Source organism: Chenopodium album, chromosome 3 (genome assembly GCF_948465745.1).
Source record: "Chenopodium album chromosome 3, dcCheAlbu1.1, whole genome shotgun sequence".
NCBI lineage: Eukaryota > Viridiplantae > Streptophyta > Magnoliopsida > Caryophyllales > Amaranthaceae > Chenopodium > Chenopodium album.
In genome coordinates this window covers 41,990,694-41,998,606 of record NC_137836.1, presented here as the reverse complement: position 1 = coordinate 41,998,606, position 7,913 = coordinate 41,990,694, and the positions used below count along the sequence as shown (strand labels likewise).

The window sequence follows — 7,913 nt, the reverse complement described above, 5'->3', positions numbered from 1 at the left end:
ATCTATAGAAGATGCAACACAAGATACCGCCTCCAAGGGATCTTTTACAAGAGCTTTGGGCTTGTTAGAATAATCATGAACCTCATAACCACTAAAACACTTCTCCTCTGTCATGGGGCTTTTAGGGGTATTATTCAGATTAAAAATAATTTTATCGTCCCCCACTGATAGTGTCAATTTGCCACATCTCACATCTATAATTGCTCCTGCAGTGTTAAGGAATTGTCTGCCCAAAATAATTGGGGTTTGCATATCCTCAACCATATCATGAACAACAAAATCAACAGGTATATAAAATTTACCTACTCTAATAGGAAGATCATCTAAAACATCTAAGGGGTATTTAAAAGAACGGTCGGCCATTTGTAGAGTAATATTAGTAGCTTTTAATTTACCCATATTTAGCTTGGAACACACAGACAATGGCATAACACTAACGCTAGCGCCCAAATCACATAATGCATTATCAATCATTAGATTGACAATATGACAAGGGATAGAAAAACTACTCGGATCTATCAGTTTAGGTGGAGATTTATTTTGAATTATGACACTACATTCTGCAGTGAAAGCTACTGTCTCTACCTCACTAATAGACCTTTTTCTTGTCAATATTTCCTTCATGAATTTTGCATATGCAGGAATTTGTGTAATTAATTCAGTGAAGGGAACTGTTACCTACAAATCTTTAACCATCTCCAGAAACTTACCAAACTGCTTATACAAATTTGTTTTCAAGTGACGATTGGGTAATGGAAGTTTGATAATTGGCTTTGGAGAATTACTGCTCTTATCTGGAGTTGCTACCTTCGCTGGAGTCGTACCCTGCAACGTATTTTCAGAAATATTAGTACCACTCTTTAGCCCTGCAAGGCTATTAGCTAAATTGTCAGGTTGAATGGAATCAAGATTAGCATTATTTAATAAAATAGGTTCATCATCTCTAGGCATAGGGGGCCCTTCATAGTGTGAAATACTCCTTAGAGTAATTGCAGAAGCTTGATCCATAGGCCTGGTTGGCTGTGCTGGCAGGGCTCCCTGTTGACAGGCTTGTAGAGTAGCAGAAATCTGCGCAATTTGATTATCTATAATTTTATTATGTGCTATGATCGAATCAATTTCGGCATCTCTACTCTCCATGTGCTTCTGCATACTAGCCAGCATCGTTCTAATTTCTGCCAAAGCAGGGTCGGAAGATGAGGAGGGTTGTTGTGGTTGGTTCTTCTGACCAACATTGGGGTGGTAATATTTCTGCTGTTGTTGTTGTGGCGCCTGTGATTCTTCTTGAGGTGGTGGGTTTTGAACATTGGTGCTCCGGTAGGAAAGATATGGATGATTTCGGTAACCAGAATTGTAGGTATTGGAGTATGGGTTTAATCTGTCTATATGCTTGAAAGACATTGATTTGCTCCAAGGAACTCCTGCAATCTTGCTCCCAATGACCTACAATTCCACAATTTTCACAGAAAGCCTCATTAGCATTATTATTAATTGTAGAAACATTAGCTACATTTGCAGTACTAAGATTATCTAATTTCTAGCAGATAGAGGTTAATTAAGCTTGTAAAAAGGATACAGAGTCGACACTATGTTTCCCTATATTAGCAAAGCCTCTGGAATTCCCGTATTGCGAATTATGTATTGCCATATCTTCAATAACTTGACCTGCATCATCAACATTAAGGTTCATAAACCTCCCACTAGCCGCAGAATCCAATATAGATGAATTTCCAATCCCATTGTAAAAGGCTTGGATCAACTGCCATTGTGTCAGATTAAGGTGGGGACATTCTCTCTGTAGGTCCTTGAACCACTCCCAAGCCTCATATAAAGTTTCATCGGCTTCTTGGTCAAAGTTCTGAATAGCGCTCCTTAGTACAGCTATTCTCTTTGTAGGATAGTATTTATTATAGAAATTTAAAACAAGAGTTTCCTAGTCAGTTATACCAAGTGTTGTTCTATTTAATCCATTAAACCATAATTTAGCTTTTCCACATAAAGGAAAAGGAAAGAGAATCTCCCTGATTTAGTCTTGTGTGACCCCAGCTTGCCTGATGGTGTTACAATACTGACAGTAGTCTGCAATATGAAGATTTGGGTCTTCACCCTTAGCTCCACTAAATTGCTTCCTTTCTATCATTGTGATAAATTGGGGTTTAATCTCGAATTGTACGACATCAAGAGCTGGAGTGAGAGTAAGATGTGGAAAATCTGTAAGCTTTGGTTGTGAATAATCACTGAGCTTCTTAGGTACCGCCATCTCTGATTGCGGATCTGAAGGAATTTTTGAGTCACTAGAATCAGTTGGAAGGTCTCTTTGATTATTGTCTTCCTCAGAACCCGCCAGGATTTGTCTATAAAGATTCTTTTGTCTATAGAACGAGCGCTCGATCTCAAGATCGAATGGAATGTAACCTGATCTGGAACACCTGGGCATAAACAAAGAACTAAAAGGCAAATATGAGAATTGCCTCAAAGAACTAACATTCTATGTGACAAGAGGGGATAATCTAGACTACAAAAATAATCAGAAAATAAAAATAAAACCGTTTCCCCAGCAACGGCGCCAAATTTTGACAAGCTAAAGTCGTATCACCTAATCAAAAGTAATTCCTAATTTCTGTAACTAATGTAGATAGGTATGTAGGGTCGAATCCACAGGGGAAACTGGTCTTTCTATTCCTAATTAATTAAAGCAATCTAAATTATCAAGTAACAATTTAATAATATGGTTATAAAACTAAACTACGGAGATTAAGAGTAAAGAGAAAACAATGAATTAAAGGCCTAGGGCATAGGTTCACCAATAAATAACATTCCAGGGTAAAACATAATAATCAATCATCAATGCATCAACTAATCAGATCATAAAGGGCTTTCGCTACGTATTACAATCATAGAATTAATCTACCGGTATTAAATCTCATCTCTCGAATCTCGACTTAACCAATTGTAAATTAACCTGCCTATTGAAACTAGATCTAAACATCAATTCTCATCTCTCGAATCTCGAATTAATATTGTCAAACTCATGCATAAAAGATCAGGCCTAATCTAGTCATAGAACATTAAATCAATCAATAGGAAAATAATCTAACATTGACGATAAACAATCATAAATTACCCCTTCATATTATTTATGGATCCCCACAAACCCTAGAAAGAAAATTAGTCACACATAATTAAACCTAAACTAATCAAAGCAATAAAATAAGACATGATCAAAGGAATAAATAAATAACTGAGATTAAGAGAAAAGAAATCGTTACCAAAGTAAACTAGAATTAAGAGTTGAGTTAAGAACAAAGTATTAGAGAGAGAAACTAATCTAAAAGCTAAGTAAAGAGAGAAAATCTAAGAGAAAAATTAAGAAAGAGTAAAAAGAAGATACTCAACTTGCTTAATGGAAAAGTATTTAAATTAAGCAAGAATCCTAAACTAAAACAAACTTAAACAACGCTAATCATCTCCTAAAGCTGACACGCGCCCGATCGGGCGAGGCACCGCCCGATCGGGCCCGCCTTTTTCTTCATGTGAACGTTTCTCGCACCCAGCCGGGCGCGAGTTCAGGCGTCAACTTCTCTTCCCTACCCGGCCGGGTGTGCCTTCGGGCGGGAGCTTTAATGGTCGGGCGACACTCTTGGGCTACTCCTTGGACTTCGATCGGGCTCCAATTCTGCGGGCCAATCCGAATTTCCTCTTTGGGTCTTGAATACTCGGTCCAATGCCCCGGTATAACATATACCGAGCCCTTAACACCGGTTCGATGGCTCTAACCGGTCCTTGGCTATAAAAACTGGTCGTGCTTCTCCAATGCTCGTAGAAACTCCATAATATCTCGGGAAAATGCTCCAAAAGTGCAAATCCCTACAAAAGTCAACCAAATCTACGAAAACACTAGAAAACACCAATTAGTAATAAAAGTGGCTCTATAGAGCCAAAAACACTACTATTTATGACCAAGGGACGGGGGTAAAATGCTATGTAAAATGGACATATCAGGATGCTCGGGGGCGCGATGATCGATCGAGCAAGCAAGGGGAACTAATCATTTCATAAGATAAACGGTAGGCAAATGACGGGATAAGAACGTGAAACAAGATTGTTCACGCAAGTGAGAAGGGAGATGCCAAAAGAAAGATGAAGAAGGATCAAAAGGAAAAACAAGAAAATAAGAAGAAGGGGGAATAAAAGAATGAAAATGAAAAGAAAAAGAAAAAGGCAAATCCTCATCACTAACATATTTTTGGGTGGCAACATCACCCTTTTCCTCAACAATAGACGAATGAGGGACAATAAGATCGTCCATAGAAATCGGCTCCCCAATAGTCTCTTTGAGATATAAAGGAAGAAAATAGGGCAAGAAGAGATGTGGTCAAACCTTTGAGAAAAAAGGGAATGAATAATAGGAAAAGGGGTAGCTACTCCCTCAACACAAGGTCTCACACCACCAATGAGGGCATGAAAATCAATTATAGAGTCCTCAAATGAAGAACTCTCACAATCTACACCTCCCTCAAGCTCAAAAAATCCAAGGGAATTAACCTCAAGCTCATTTCCACCGCAATAAACAACCTTTCCTTCAAATACCTCAAAACCTAAGTCCTCAAAACCGTGCATGATTAGAGGTAGATTCATCATAAACGCATCTAAATCCCAAAAAGCGCTCTCGGTGAACTCATCTAAGAATCTATAAATCTTCATATGACTCTCACAAAACAAATGGGACATTACCTCAAAAGAGACTATGTATTCATAGATTGAAGACTCACAAACATACACTTGAGGCTCATAAAGATGGGAAAGAGGGTTAGCATTTTCAAATTCAATTCTCTCTTCATTCTCAACTCTTTCACCATTACTCATATGCTCATCAAAGGGATCATCACACTCTCTTGGTTGCTCTAAATTATCATTATCATCCTCAACACAGACATTGGATTTGAAATTTCCACACATAAGCATTAAAAATGACAATTGACTTTCCAACTCTTTTCTTCTTTTCAATTCTTCATTTAAAACACCCTCACGCTCTCTTATCATCTCCATTTGGCTCCTTAAAGATTCCATTGTTTGTTTCTCCAAGGGCCTTATGTTAGGATTCATCTCTAACTCCTTCAAAGTTTCATCAATTTGGCTATAAGGGATTATAGACTCATCACAAGAATTTGGAGAATGAAAAGGTGAAGAGGTTTGAGGATCAAGAGTAGAATAAGAGCCACAACCAAAGGTAGAATCATCATCATTACAACACATGAGCGTTTTCATTAAATAGGGGAGTGGGGGCACAATCAATCATGTGAGACTTGTCAACTTGAGCATGCACCTTATTATCATGAACAAAAGGGGAAATAGAATTGAAAGCATTTGTTCTAGGCTCAACTATGGGATCATGTGACAAATCATGGGAAATCATGCTAACAATCGAAGAATCAACACTTTGCACATCAATATTAGAAACATGATTACCCCTATTATAGACATTCCTAGAAAACCAAGCATAGAAATACCAAGCATCATCAATTGACAATGCTCTAAATTCGCCATTGTGCATGCATTCAACTACAGTCCTACAAAAATAACAAACCTCACAAGCCTCCCAAAGACTACAACGATTGTTGTTCAAAAACCTTATAAGTCTATAAAAATAGCCATGAAAAGACTCACCATCATATTGAGGAAAAGAAAAACGTGCCATTTTTTACAAAGAAACAAAAATCAAATAAAGAAAATTATATACAAAGACCTAGACTCAAGCAATAAAAAACACTCAAACATAAACACTGTTCCCCGGCAACGGCGCCATTTTGACGACGGGTTGAGACTAGGTCGTTGGACTAATCTTCCCTAGGCCAAACATAATTTTGTAATCACCACACTCCCTTATAACTAGCATAGGAGTAAGTCGAGGGTCGAACCACTAGGAATGGGAGGTGATAACTATTGCTAGAGTTAAGCTATTTTGAAGAGGTTAAGTAAGGTGTGTGTACTATAAATTAACTAAGAAAACGAGATGAATACCAAATATATCAAACACTAGGGGTTTAGCATCCACGTATACATGCAATGGATACAACTAATCGGGATTGGATTTGACTAAGTCGAGTGTTGCGAGAGAAAATCAATTAAGCAATCAAGAGAGTGTGATAAGCTATTCTCCTAGAGGTTAAACTAGCGTCAACTACGAGAGACTCTAGCTAGGAACTTCACAAGCCAACTTAATCGACAAATGCAAGCCACAAATCAAATGTTCGTAATAATGTGAACTTAAAATGCCATCTATTGTAACAATCAAAGTTAGCTACTCTTCAATTAATCACAACCATGCACATAATCAATCAACCAATTTAATCACTACATCAACTCCATCAATTTCCCCCAATTAGCATAAATACATTACTCATATATGCTTCACCATTCCCCTAGCAAGAAAAATACTCACAATCCATGGAAATCAAGATCAAAACTAAGCTAAACAACAAATTCATCATCGTCATATTAATCAAACTAAATCAATAAAAAATCAATCAAACTTTAACAATCAATAAAACAATTGAAATCAAAAGCTAAAGATTGCATTAAAGTAAAAGAAATTCTTACAAACTTTGGTAAAATCAATAGGAATTGTACTTAGAATCATCAATCATCAACCATGAACTTCTCTCTCTCTCTACAACCTAGAGTTTCTCTCTCTAAAACTATCTCTAATTTTCTCTGATTGAATTCTTCCTCTAAAAATAGAAGGAAAGTCTATATATAGTAAAACTAACAAAGATAAATTAGTTAGATCATCCAAAATAAACCCGTACAGGCGCGTCCGTCTTTAAGGGGGAGTGCGGCCGCGTAAAACTGGGTACTAAACAGAGAGCCAAAGAGGCGCGCCCGTGCCATCAGTCTGCGCGGCCGCACCAGTGTCGCGTGCGCCCGTGCCTGGTGTAAGGAGGGTGTTCCCATTGTAGGGGGTCCTTCATTAGATGCACATGTCCATGTAAAAGCATAGGACTTTACACTTGTTAAGGTGTATTAGGATTTGAATTCCTGACTATTTGGGGGACCTTGAATTAGAATTGATTCTATCATCACGCTTTTTGTTTTTGTAAGAAATAAGTCGGAGTCGCCAATAAGTATTGGGAAAACCCATAAACCTCGTTCATGCCTTTCTCCCATGTGGAGTTCATGGGATAATTAGCACAAATTGTAAGTTCACCCATGCCCAAATTGATCTACATAAACCAGAAATGAGTTCGGCAAGCACTACTACAAACCCATTGATTTTCGACGCTATGCCTTCGACGCTGTCAATAGGGCGTCAGTGGAAAATTTTATTCCCGCGTTCTGTCAACGCTTTTCAGCGTCTTACTTATTGTTGACTCCAAAAAGCGTCCAGAATATAAATCATGTGATAAGCACATGTGCTCTAGCTTGCGAACATAAACAAAATTGGGGAAAAACAACAAAATCGTTCATCTTTTACTCTCCAATAATTAAACCCTAGCCTTTCAATCATTTCTCTCGCAATTCATCTCTCCAAAATCACAAACCAGTAACAAATTAAATTGAAAGATGCTCTTTGATTTCTTCATGATTGGTATTCTAATTTTTTCCGGTATTATCTCCTTTCTCTTTGGATTTTGAAATTAAGGGTTTTTGTTTTAATGTTTTTTTTTATTTCGATTTCGATTTTTTTCTGATATATGTCCTTGATTGATGATTGAAGATTGATGATTCTAAGCATTTCCTCCATTGGATTGAAGCAAGTTTGTTAGGATTTCCTTTAGTTTAATGCAATCTTTAGCTTTTGATTTAAATTATTTTGTTGATTGTTCAAGTTTGATTGAATTAGTTCGATTGATATGATGATGATAAAATTGTTGTTTAGCTTAGTTTTGATCTTGATTTACATGGATTGTGAG

At 37.3% G+C, this 7,913-nt stretch overlaps 1 non-coding gene across 1 annotated transcript; it reads left to right on the top strand.

Annotated features, from left to right (window-relative positions):
* The first annotated feature begins 1,772 nt into the window (after positions 1-1,772).
* On the top strand, positions 1,773-1,879 carry LOC145626005 (small nucleolar RNA R71). Its single transcript, XR_014110892.1, has one exon. It is a non-coding gene; the product is annotated as a small nucleolar RNA R71 (small nucleolar RNA).
* Positions 1,880-7,913: the final 6,034 nt, after the last annotated feature.